Source organism: Rana temporaria, chromosome 3, assembly GCF_905171775.1.
Source record: "Rana temporaria chromosome 3, aRanTem1.1, whole genome shotgun sequence".
NCBI lineage: Eukaryota > Metazoa > Chordata > Amphibia > Anura > Ranidae > Rana > Rana temporaria.
Genome location: NC_053491.1, coordinates 244,643,808 through 244,657,717, shown reverse-complemented (window position 1 = coordinate 244,657,717; position 13,910 = coordinate 244,643,808).

The following is a 13,910-nucleotide window of genomic DNA, read 5'->3' as shown; positions in this document are numbered from 1 at the left end:
CATAATTATCTTCATATGTATCCAATTGATGGTTGGAGAGCGCAGCAAAGCGGTTTTCGAGGGGAATGCATCCTGGAGTTTGATTTCTTCCTTCAGCTCTTTGATCCCTATATCCCTGTATTGCTGGTTTGAGGTTCCAGCGATCCCGTGGATCTGTATGATAGTCTCTGGAATCATTAACTGAATTGGTGGAATTATAGGGATGAGGTCTAAAATGCCAGGTGCCTCTAACTTCTCCCCTCTGTTCTGAAGAATTCAGATGTGGCTGAGATTCTCTAGGGACATAGTAGCCATTATGAACATTGTCTCTAAAGTTAGGATCTCTCCCTGTAGGAGGTCCCTTAGGGCGAGCCCCTTGAGGAGGGCCCTGTGGATAACCCTTTTTGGTTAGTTTAGGAGGTTTGGATGAAAAAGGAGCATTACCAGTCGTCTGATTTTTGTTATTTATTGGGCCCTGTGTTGGTCCACGGGGAGGGGGTCGGTTATCAATAGAGGAAGCAGGTTGCCGGGAAGAGGCTCCACTTTCAACTTTATTGATTTCTGCATTCTCCAAATTGGTCTGCCATTTAAAGACCACCTTGTTAGAATAATCCGACAGATCGCGGTTAAATTTCTTCTTTTTCTTATTTTTTTGGTCCAAACCTTCCTTCTCTATAATTTCTCTCAGTTGATCAGATTTGGATATATATAAATCCTGATCCTTGAATAGATTGAGTTTAGTTTTTATTCCCCCAATTTCTTCATTCAGGGATTTTATTTTATCTTGTTTCTTATCTAGAAGAAACTGGAGAAATTTAACCCCTATATCATTAAAATAGGTGTGCCAGCCCTCTAGGTCAGTCTCCCCTTTCTGAGGGGCTACTTCCCATCTGAGACTGCGGGGTACCATTTTTTTATCAACATAATGCTCTAAATATGCGATATCCCAAATAGTGTGCAGTTCAGAGATCAAAAGATTTTTAAGTCTAAGGAACAGGCCACCAAGAGCATCATTATGCTCAATACTACCATCAAAAACTCCTTCTGTGTTAATATTATATTGTGATCTGAAATCAAAAATGTCCATAGTGAATGGTGAGCAGCAACGTCTAAGTACAAAGGACAATAGAAATAAACAAAAACCAAAAGGTTGACGCTGCGCTAAATTAAATATTGAATTATAAATGTAAATAGCTGCTAGCACTAAATTGTGTACAACAACTTGGTAACATAAAAAAGAAGAAAAAAACAGTGCAGCGCTAGTGAATGATATTGTGCTCATATAAATTAATAATAAACAAAAAAAGTCATTCTGGAATAAACTGAAAATTTAGCCAGAATAGGAAAAAACATAAAAATGCAGATGGATATATGAAGAAAAAGTCTTAAAAAGCCACGAAACAAAGTTCATATGACTCTATCCAGTAATTTTCCTTGTGAAAGAGAAGTGGATTGTGCAGACAATGTGAAAGACTCTTGATTGATGTGAGGTAAGCTGTCACCAATACACCCGTGAGGAAGGATAAGATTGCCTGCTTACCAGATGAAAAGACTGTTTTGCATCAGTCTAATAGGGCCTGTGGGAAGTCTGGTCTCCCAATACCTTAGCCGTCAAGATAACCACGGTATAGCTCAGCATACAATCCGAAGAGTCATAAACCAAAAAAAAAGAGAAGAAGGACCTCTCATAGCGTATAACGTTTAAAAATAGAAGAGGGTTTAATAAAAATTGCACTTACAATTAGGCAATATAAATACAGCATGGATAGCAAAACGTCTCCGATCTCTTGTTCCGATGCTTCTCGCTACTCGGTCAGGAAAACACAGCCGGCGTTCAGGACGGAACGCGATGACGTCACGGCACCCTACGATCGTTTCGTCGCTAATGGACTTCAACGGGGGAGTAAGCCGGATGTTGACGTCAGCGCGCTAGGTGTTTAAATACCCACGGGTTCCATGTTGGAAAACTCGGGGAGAGTCCTCATAGTGACTGAGGGCAAAATATTTGAGTAGCGAGAAATGGAAAAGTGTTCTAATCATGTTGTACATAACGTATTATATTAGTACAGAACGCGGGGGTGTTTAATAACTGGTAGCGGAGCATCGAATAATGAAAATAAGATCGGAGGTTAACAATATATGCAAAAAGATTGTATCATAAATTTGCATAATCATAAAAATCAATCTATATTTAATTAGAAAAGATCTATATCATAAAAATCATCTATATTTAATTAGAGAAGATCTATAAATTAATTTAAATTTTTGATAATGATTATGATAATTAAAATTGGAATAAAAAAATTAATAAAAAAAAAAAAAAAAAAAAAAAAAAAAAAAAAATTTTATTATGAATTATTTAAAAAGCAGTTTATATCCCAATCTACGTTAAGTCCGAACGGAATAAAAGATTTCATAGAAAAAATCCAGCGAGTTTCGAGCCTAGATATGGCCCGAACCATATTAGTACCACGCCAATGAGGACGAATGTTATCTATGGCAAAAAAACTTGTCCCCTTTAATTGTCTCCCATGGAATTTATCGTAATGTTTCGAGAGGTTATGTTTAGGGAACCCGCTTTTGATCCTGCCCACATGCTCACTAAGACGTATATGCAGTTCTCTCTTAGTACGGCCGATATATTGCTTTGAGCATGGACATTGAATCATGTAAACAACGTATTTTGTTGAGCAAGTCATAAATGAATCTATGTCATAAATTGTACCAGTAGCTGTTGATTGAAAATTAGTACATTTCCGTTCCCTAAAGGAATTTACCTTGCAGATATTACATCTGCGACATGGGAAAAAACCTTTAAGGGACTGGAAAAATGACATAGTTCTTGGTGGATCTATAGCATTTGGTGCAATTTTTAGCCTTAAAGCAGGTGCCCCCTTAAAAATCACGATTGGATTATCAGGGATAAGTGATCCAATAATCTTATCACTTTTAAGAATGTCCCAATGCTTTTTTAAGATTTTTTTAATTGAAAAATGCTGATTTGAATATTTGGTAGTTAGGGACCACCTAAATTTTTCTGAAGGAATAGGGTTCTTACTACTGTTTTTTACCAATAAGGATTCTCTATCCATCTGTTCCAATAAGGATATCCTCCAACTGCTATACAACAGTTGGAGGATATCCTCATCACCAGAGATCTTGCCTTCAGGTCTCTGACATTGACTGGGCTTTGCTACAATATTCATTGAGGTATCTCTACTAAGAAATGTATATGTATATATATATATAATCCGTTGTGCTCATAACTTTATAGAATTTATGATTTCTAGGCCATTTTTCAGAGAATATGAATGATAACAAAAAACTTTTCTTTCACTCAGAGCTGGTTCACACAGGGGCAGCACGACTTGCAGAGTGTATTGAAGTCAATGCAAGTCGTCCCAAAGTCATACAGGAACCTTTTTCCAAGTCGGAGTGACTTGAGTCGCTCCTATTAGAACGGTTCGAGAGTACAGAACGGAGCGCAACTTGTCAGGCGGCCAAGTCGCCCCTGTGTGAAGCGGCTCTAATGGTAAGTGTTTGGCTGAAGCCATCAACTGTGTTTACTTTTTTTAAATCATAATCACAACAGAAACTACCCAAATGACCCTGATCAAAAGTATACATAGCCCAGTTATTAATACCGTGTATTGCCCCCTTTAACATTAATGACAGCTTGTAGTTTTTTGTGGTATTTGTGGATGAGGCTCTTTATCTTCTCAGATGGTAAAGCTGCCCATTCCTCTTGGAAAAAAGCCTTCAGTTCCTGTAAATTCTTGGGCTGTCTTCCATGAACTGCACGTTTGAGATGTCCCCAGAGTGGCTCAATGATATTGAGGTCAGGAGACTGAGATGGCCACTCCAGAACCTTTACTTTATTCTACTGTAGCCAATGACAGGTCGACTTGCCCTTGTGTTTTGGATCATTGTCATGTTAGAATGTCCAAGTACGTCCCATGAGTAGCTTCCTGGGTGATGAATGCAAATGTTCCTCCAGTATTGTTTGATAACATACTGCATTCATCTTGCCATACATTTTTACCAAATTTCCTGTGCCTTTGTAGCTCACACATCTCCAAAACATCAGCAATCCAGCTCCGTGTTTCACAGTGGGAATGTTGTACCTTTCATCATAGGCCTTGTTGACTCCTCTCCAAATGTAGCGTTTATGGTTATGGCCAAAAAGCTCAATTTTAGTGTTATCACTCCAAATGTCTTTGTGCCAGGAGGTTTGAGGCTTGGCTCTGTGCTGTTTGGCTTATTATAAGTGGCATTTGCATAGTAATGGATTTCTTCTGGCGACTCACCATGCAGCCCATCTTTCTTCATGTGCCTCCTTATTGTGCATCTTGAAACAACCACACCACATTCTTTCAGAGATTCCTGTATTTCACCTGAAGTAATCTTTGGGTTTTTCTTTGCATCCCGAACAATTTTCCTGGCAGTTGTGGCTGAAATTTTAGTTGGTCTACCTGACCGCGGTTTTGTTTCAACAGAACCCCTCATTTTCTACTTCTTGATTAGAGTTTGAACACTGCTGATTGGCATTCTCGATTCCTTGGATATCTTTTTATATCTCTTTCCTGTTTTATACAGTTAATCTACCTTGAACTCTATAAATGGCTTCAGCCAAGCACTAACCATGAGTGAAAGAAAAGTTATCATTCATATTCTCTGAAAAATGGCATTTTAAATTCTGGCAGGTATGTAAATTTATGAGCACAACTGTATATATATATATATATATATATATATATATATATATACATACATACATATACACACAGTATATATCTCCAGGTATATGTGTACAATTCTACCAGGACTGCTATCAGATCCTTTTCTGGTAATACCTATTTGTACATTGGATGTATGTACTCTTGGATGTATGTGTCTTTTTTTTTTACTGGTGTGCATCTATATGCTTATGGTTAATGTTAAAAATATATGCTGGTGGTGAGAGTTGGCCAGCACTATTAAGCATCTGACTAATGTTGATCTAATGGACAATCCTGCATGCTTGCTGCACCTCATATGGCGACCCATCAAAAAATACAAGGCCTCTCTTACCATTAAGCTCTTAATTGCAGCTAAGGCATGCATTCCACTGTGCTGGAGGTCTGTGCATCTGCCCATAAGGTCTCTTTGGTTCTCTAAAAACAATGAACTGAGGGACATGAAGGACCTTATGGCCACTTTCCATAACCAGGAGGAGTCCTTTCATGACACATGGAGACCGTGGCAAAACGTTGTCTTCACCAATGCCTATCTGCAGGAGGTCTCGCAACATGGCAGATTTCTCTAGGACTGTTGTTTCTTCTGGCTCTCCAAACTCTAACCTTTTCTCTGCTGCTCCCCTTTTTCCTTTCTTCTTGTATGTGTTTTTTAGTCCCTATTTCCCTCCATTTATCCCACCCTTTATCTTTACTTCTGTTCTCCCCCCCCCCCCCTACTGAGTGTATACCTTCAGCTTGGAGACCTCTTCTCAGTTGTTTACTTGCTGTTCATTTGTATTTGACCATATAGGAAAAAAATTGTTTTCTTACTTAGTTATGTTGGGTGCCGGGAATCCCCTTTGACCTGGCTCTTTTTATTATTTTTTTAACCCACAACATTGCATTATTACATTGTTTTTTTTTTACATGGATGTGGAAAGTTGGTGACAATTACTATCACGACCTCCCAGTCCAAAATATTTGACATTCCATAAAGCTTGATACATTTAGTATGCTTTGAATCTGTTGAGTTGCCTTTGAAGTTAAAGCGGACATTCATTATTTGTTTTTAGCATACGTATGTCATTGTTACCTGCCTTACTTATATCTTCATTTATATAATGCAACTGTTGGCTAAATAAAGGAATTACAAAATATATATATATGCTGGTTGCAGTAGTCTTTCTGCTCCTGATTATTTTGTTTAGATTATTGGTTTATTTCCCTGTAAGGGAGTCCCATCTGTTTACACAGGGGCCTTGCCTGGATGCACTGCCAACTTTATTATCAATCCCACTTTTTCACTTAGCAAAGGATCTGGTTCTCTTATTTAGGGCCCCTTAACTATGTTAATAATGGCCCTATTAATTAACAGAGAAAGCCTGAAGACAAACAGCCTGTGCCAATTAATATGTATAAAATGTTTTAAAGTTTTCAATTTTTTGTACAAGATGTGAGGGGTTCCCTGTTCATACATTGCACAAATCACGTGTCTGTCATAAGAGCCTTCCATATTACCTTCCAGTGGTTGGCTCATTGCTAACAAAGGGTCAAAGAATGTAACATGTACAGTCAGTTTTACTAATTCAGTATACTGTATGTTGACAACCAAATCAATCTTGACTGGATTTTCAGAAAGAATATAATTGTGTTGTCCTGGTCTAAAGAAAGACGTTGAAGCAATACAGGTGAAATATTCATTGCTGGTATTAAGATAAATAAAAGTAGAACGGTTCCAATCCCTGCTCTGTCCCATTCTCTTTTTAATGCATTGTGACAGCTCCGACATAATACACAATAAATGTCTGTAATCCTTTGTATGCATTTCAATTCTTTGAGCTCAAATAGAGCAACTAGGATTGAATGCTTTCATCCGTAGCAATTTTAAGGTTTAAAAGAGTACAATTATGTTGATGTTTAATGTACTGTATTTTCCCTTTCATGCCAAACAAAGAAGTCAAGACAAGAAAGGGGCAGGCTGGGAGTCAGACTGTGCTTCCTGCCTGAGCTCCAGGCAGTTATTGCATGACGTCAGTCCCCCATATCAGGAAGGAACGCTGTGTTCTTAAGACTCCTTCCCACATTCCATTCATTTCTCAACTTGGCTCCGCTAAGACTGGGGTCCTGCCTTGCAATCAGAGATGCAGGGGGTACCAGCATATCCCACTGATACCCAGAAAAGCTATGCAGATTTGAACATTGATAGAGACATGAAAAATAAAAGCTGAATTCTTGTTATGTGAAATGCATATATGCTAAAAGTTTCAGTTTCAAAGACTCCTATTTATTATGGAAACAAATCAGTATGAATGAACAATCTAAACTAAAATATGCTGTTCCAGTGAAATTTGCAGAGTTTTTTTAATTGTTATGTGTATGTGACACTATTCCTTTTTATAGTGTACTGTTCTTATATCTCAGCTATTATTTTCATATATTAAAAAAAATGTATGTGTGCCCTAATTCTAAATTTGCATCATCCCTTACCGCATACAGTTTTCTTATAGCGGAACTTCTTTTAGTGGAAATTTTACACCCCAAAGCACCTCTAGATGTTTTCAAGGTAAAAATAATTTTCAGACGTTTCTTTCACATTATTTGAGCCGATTCAGTGACCTCACAAAAGGGTAATTTACTTCCGGTTGTGGCGAGGAGGCAAGCATTAAAAGAGAAGTGTGTTTTTTTTTCCCCATAATCATACTTACCTCCCCCGGCGCCTCTACACTGAGAACTGAGCGATGGAACATTTCTGTTGGTTCTCAGAGCTCCCCAAGCAGAGAGCTGCCGACTCTCGATCAGCCTCTCTCTGCTCCCTCCACGCTCACTGGAGCGCTGAGCTGTGGAGGAGCGGTCAGCTCAGGGGATCAGTCAGCTCAGGCTCTCAGCGGCTCGCTGAGAGGCTGAGACGGCTGTGACGTCAGCAGAGGGCAGACTTCAGTCCGCGCTCTGCCTAAAATGGGTCATAGGAGTGCAAAACAAATTGCACTCCTGTGATCCATATAAGAAGCCCAGCCAAACGGCTTTGGCTGTACTTCTCCCTTAATCCAGTACTAAGCAGCTACTCCTATAAGAAGTGCAATGGCTCAGTGTTGTCAGCCTGCAAAATGAAATTCTGTTACTGGCAAGATCTCAGGTAAGAAACTTTGCGACAGTCACAAATATGATTTGCTTAACCACTTAAGACCCGGACCATTACGCAGGTAAAGGACCTGGCCAGTTTTTGCGATTCGGCACTGCGTCGCTTTAACTGACAATTGCGTGGTCGTGCGATGTGGCTCCCAAACAAAATTGGCGTCCTTTTTTCCCCAGAAATAGAGCTTTCTTTGGGTGGTATTTGATCACCTCTGCGGTTTTTATTTTTTGCGCTATAAACAAAAATATAGCGACAATTTTGAAAAAAAAAATCTATATTTTTTACTTTTTGCTATAATAAATACACCCAAAAAAGATATATATATTTTTTCCCTCAGTTTAGGCCGATACGTATTCTTGTACCTATTTTTGGTAAAAAAAATTATAATAAGCGTTTATCGTTTGGTTTGCGCAAAATTTATAGCGTTTACAAAATAGGGGATAGTTTTATTGCATTTTTATTAATATTTTTGTTTTTTACTACTAATGGCGGCGATCAGCGTTTTTTTTTCGTGACTGCGGCATTATGGTAGATACATCGGACAATTCTGACACATTTTTGGGACCATTGTCATTTTCACAGCAAAAAATGCTATAAAATGCATTGTTTACTGTGAAAATGACAATTGCAGTTTGGGAGTTAACCACTAGGGGGCGCTGAAGGGGTTAAGTGTGACCTCATGTGTGTTTCTAACTGTAGGGGGCAGGGCTGGATGTGTGACATCATTGATCGCCTTTCTCTATATCAGGGAACAGACGATCAATGACAGCACCACAGTGAAGAACGAGGAAGCTGTGTTTACACACAGCTCTCCCCTTTCTTCAGCTTTGGGGACCGATCGCGGGACTCAGGCGGCGATCGGGTTCGCGGGTCCCGCGGTCACGGAGCTTCGGGCCATAAGGCTTACCTGTAGGTACAGTGAATATCTCCTAAACTTTCATTGTTTAGGAGATATTCACATTGCGTGATGCCGGTGATGTTACCGGCGCATGCGCTCTGATGGGACAGCATTCCCGTACCACCCCTTCAGAGCTATGTGACTCCTGCAAGTATGTGCGGGAGTGATGTAATCACGGGGCGGCCAATCAGACAGCCGAAGCACGCTAACCCGGAAGGAAAACTGGGTGAAGATGGAAGCCCTGTCAATGGTGACAGCGTGCCGCTGGTAGGGCTTCGTTCTAAGGTAAGATCATTCTTTCTAAGGGCGATGCATACTAGCCCATTAGGCAAAACACGTTTTTTTATTTTTTTTTTAAAGGTGCGGTTTACTACGGCTTTAAGAATAGTTTGTGCACGAGAAACGATGCCAAAAATACTGAAACATTTATTAAATCTGGATTTTTTTGGTGCTTTGAGGAACCCATTCAAATTCAGATGCATTGGAAAATAATGTTGGGTTGTCATTAAGAATATGTGGCATGGTGCGTTGCCACCATGCAAAGCCAGCTTTAAACCCTGTACACACGGCCCAGATTCTCATCAGGAAAAAAAAAAGTTTTTTCTGATGAGATTCCTGGCAAGATTCTCTTGCCGGCCGAGTATACACACACACCATTCAAAAGAACCGCCGTTCTTTTGAATGGCACGAACGCGGTGACATCATCGACTACGACGGGCATGCGTTTGTCACATTCAATGCCATCTTGCTTCACCCTACCTATGCCTTGGAAGCTACCGCGCATGTGCCCAAGTCATTTCGAGCATGCACGGGTTTCCATGAAGAGGTAAGTATACACACGCTTGGGTTTCTCGGTAGGAAAACACTGCTGAGAATCTCACGACGAGAAAATAGAGAGCAGGTTCTCTATTTTTCTCGTCGAGATTCTGGGCAGTTTTCCTGACGAGAAACTTGAAAGCCTCGTACACACGCACGGTATACTCAGCAAGAAAGCTCTGCCAGCAGTTTCCTTGCTGTTTCTTGCCGAGAAAACTGTGCATGTGTACAAGGCTTAAAGGAGTTGTAAACGTTTGTTTTTTATTTTCTAAATAGGTTCCTTTAAGCTAGTGCATTGTTGATTCACTTACCTTTTCCTTTGAATTCCCTTCTAACTGTTTATTTTCTTTGTCTGAATTTCTCACTTCCTGTTTCTCCTCAGTAAACTTCACACCATCATCTGAGCCGTGTTTAGTCAGCCAGAACAACTTACTGAACAGCTTACTGAGGAGGAACAGGAAGTGAGAAATTCAGACAAAGAAAACAAAGAAAAAAAACATTTAGAAGGGAAATCGAAGGAACCTATTTAGAAAATAAAAAACGAACCTTTACAACCCCTTTAAGAGTTTACATACATTTTAAGGCTCTTCTGATATAACTATGTATGTGTTGGTAAAAGAAAGGATGATTCATGTAATGCAAGCACAAAAACACAGAAAAGTTGGAAATGTTAGTTAATTTATGATCAGATTTTGTACTGGAAATAATAGGCTATGGGAGAAAGATTTTCATTGACATATTCAGGCAGATTTATTATGGTAGTGCCAAGCGCAGGAACCTATTGTAACCAGTTCAACATCCATTTTTTACACCCTCTGGTTACAATAACTTGATAATCTGAAAACCCTCCTCTTCAGAGAAGCCTATTCTACCCACACCTAACAACTGTACTTTCATTTTCACTATCAGTTCATCCCCCACTGATATTACCTTTTATTTAATGTTTGTTTTTTATTTTCTAAATAGGTTCCTTTAAGCTAGTGCATTGTTGGTTCACTAACCTTTTCCTTCGATTTCCCTTCTGAATGTTTTTTTTTTGTTTGTTTTCTTTGTCTGAATTTCCTGTTCCTTCTCAGTAAGCTGTTCTGGCTGACTAACCCCCATCACCCATGATGATGGGGGCACGCTTACTAAGGAGAAACAGGAAGTGAGAAATTCAGACAAAGAAAAAACCTTTACAACCCCTTTAACTTGACCCTCCCTTCTAGGGTGTAAGCTCTAACGAAGCCATCTGATTCCTCCTGTATTGAATTTTACTGTAACTATACTGTCTGCCCTCATGTTGTAAAGCACAGTCCAAACTGTTGGTGTTATATAAATCCTGAATATTAATAATAATAATCTGCTTGTGGTTGTTATATGAAATAGTGATTTGCATGTATTAAACTTTGTGTGCAAATATCAAAATAATTGGTCAGTTGTCACCTCCCAGAGTTTAGGTAAACTAGCCATGGCTATATTCATCTCTAAAGGTTGCATCATAGATGCAGTAAGAGTGGCAATGCCCATCTAATTAACTCCTTATGCTATTTATTCTACTCATGCTTTCAAACTTTGATATATCTTTCTTTTAGTTTTACTGCACTATTGGTATGTATATATTATTTTATCTTTGAGATTTTATTGCCATTTTTTACACATATGTAGCGCCCCCTTACTTTCAGTAAAGGCGCTACGCTAAAGTTAGTGGGGGAATGAGAGAGGTAAGTTGCTCTCATTCCAAATTATGTTAAATTTGGCTGTTGCCAAATCTGGATTGTTCTGTGAGTCAGACTGCGTTCCAGGAACACTGCAGACCACCAGGCTCTGAAGAAAGGGGTGCGCCCCTGAAACGCGTCAGCCCTAATATCAACTGTAGATTCAAGCGATTATCGGGTTCTGCTGATGTTGCTGGATTTCTGCTGTACTGTCTTTTAAGGCCTGATTTTTAACTCCACATTGTGAGTATAATGATTGATTTTAACATTTTAATAAAATTCATTTTAGCAGTATCACACTATGTCGGTGCGCCCTCCGTTCTTTTCTCTTTTTCAGGGATGCGGTACCATCCCTGAGCGTCAGGTGGCGCCAGAGGGGTCCAGGCGGAGCCGCTTCTTCCCAGCAGCCAATGAGAGGAGTTGAGCCTCGCTGTGCATGCTTGGAGGGAGTATTTCTGGAGCGAAAGCCGTTGTTCTGGGTTCTTCGCGGGTTCCTGGTTCGGGTACGGCACCCACCACTATGGCCTACCTGGCCTGGGGTCGCGCGCAACGCGGAGTTCCTGACTCTGGGCCCTCATGGCCTGGAGCAACTGATGCTACCAGGGGCCCCAGTGACTTACTGGGTCCCCAGCTCTACTGAAGAGATCCTAAGCTACGTGCTGTGCGGTGGGGGATCGGCTCAAGGAGAACCCGGAGGCAGGTTGTCTAAGAGACTTGAACGAACCATTGGGGATCTGGTGACCGGGACACTGACAGGTACACTTCCACTGTCAACCGGTGACTTTAGCGCAACTCGTTGGGAGGATTTCCCTCTGCTGTTCACATTGTCAGCATTGAGCCTGTGGCAGAGGCCTCATCTTAAATTTAATATAATCAGAGCCAAGTCCGTGGCAGGGACTTGTTCCTTCCCAGCAATCTTAAAGTGACACTTCGGCTGCCAGGCCTGTGGCAGAGGTCTGTCCGGGGGCACTTTACCCACTCTGGCTGGAGTGGCGACGAACTGTACTGTTGCTGAAAGCAGGATTGCTTTCCTTCTATCTAAGCCTGATACCGCAAAGTTCCTTTACTTCATCAACCTTTCCTATCTACCTCGAGTTGATGTTGGTCGTGTTGGGCTGAGAAATAAAGCATTCAGAAAAAACCTTATTCGCTGATTGGACATTCGCTTATTGTTCTACTCACTACCATCACTCCTAGACAACGATTAGAGGTAACTTAATAGGCCGATCCCAAAACAATCAGCGGCTCCTGAGGGGTAGCGCTACACATATATAGCATGTTTTATGTTACTGTGAAAAAATTATATGTGTTCACTATAGTCCGTGTAAAGCAATCCTTTCCTTTTGCAATGTTTACAGGAATCACTGCCGAAAAGGAGCCATTAATTATGTAAGCAACTTGCTTTTTCAACTATGCTTGCACTGATGAAATGAGCATACCCTCTTAGTACATTCCAGAGTATGGTATCCTTCTTTAACCAGCAGTGGCATTGCAATGTCAGTATAGCTCCTGCAGATCCATATGAGTAATGTGACTCAAACACACAGCATGTGTTGTTTGATCAAGTAATCTTCAGCTGAATGCCAGGAGTGGCAGGATCATCAGACACATAACAGAACAAACTGAGGGGCTTGTGTTTATAATGTTTCATTTCCACAGGCATTACATGCCCCAGGGATTGGCTTCAGTATGAGCAGCTTGTGGCTTTAATTAGCATTAGGAATACACTGTTAGGAATGTGAGTGAGGATAGGAGCTTACATAAAGTAAATCACAGCGTTGGCCCTTGATCCTTCACAAAGAGCTCTTGTGATCACTTCACATTTCTGCAAAAAAAAATCCTTTTACATCACAAATGACTGATTATACTGATGATATTAAAAATTGTATTCACACATATTATTTTGTCAAGTCCAGTAGCATATGGAACAATAGGATTCAAACTTTCAGTTTGAATGAGCTAAAAACCTCAAACCCTGGCCTAAAGGCCCATTTAGACAATCGGACTTTCCGACAACAAGGCTCGACGGATTTGTTTTATCGGACAAGCCGACCGTCTGTATGCTCCATCAGACAATTGCTGTTGGAATTTCTATAGACAAATGTTCGCTGTGAATGCTCTCAAACTTTCCGACGACAAATGTGTTACGCCGGATCATCCAATCGTGTGTACAGTTGTGGCCAAAAGTTTTGAGAATGACACAAATAGTAGTTTTCACAAAGTTTGCTGCTAAAATGCTTTTAGATCTTTGTTTTTAGTTGTTTCTGTGATGTAGTGAAATATAATTACAGGCACTTCATACGTTTTGAAGGCTTTTATCGACAATTACATGACATTTATGCAAAGAGTCAGTATTTGCAGTGTTGGTCCTTCTTTTTCAGGACCTCTGCAATTCGACTGAGCATGCTCTCAATCAACTTCTGGGCCAATTCCTGACTGATAGCAACCCATTTTTTCATAATCACTTCTTGGAGTTTGTCAGAATTAGTGGGTTTTTGTTTGTCCACCCGCCTCTTGAGGATTGACCACAAGTTCTCAATGGGATTAAGATCTGGGGAGTTTCCAGGCCATGGACCCAAAATGTTAACATTTTGGTCCCCGAGCCACTTAGTTATCACTTTTGCCTTATGGCACGGTGCTCCATCGTGCTGGAAAATGCATTGTTCTTCACC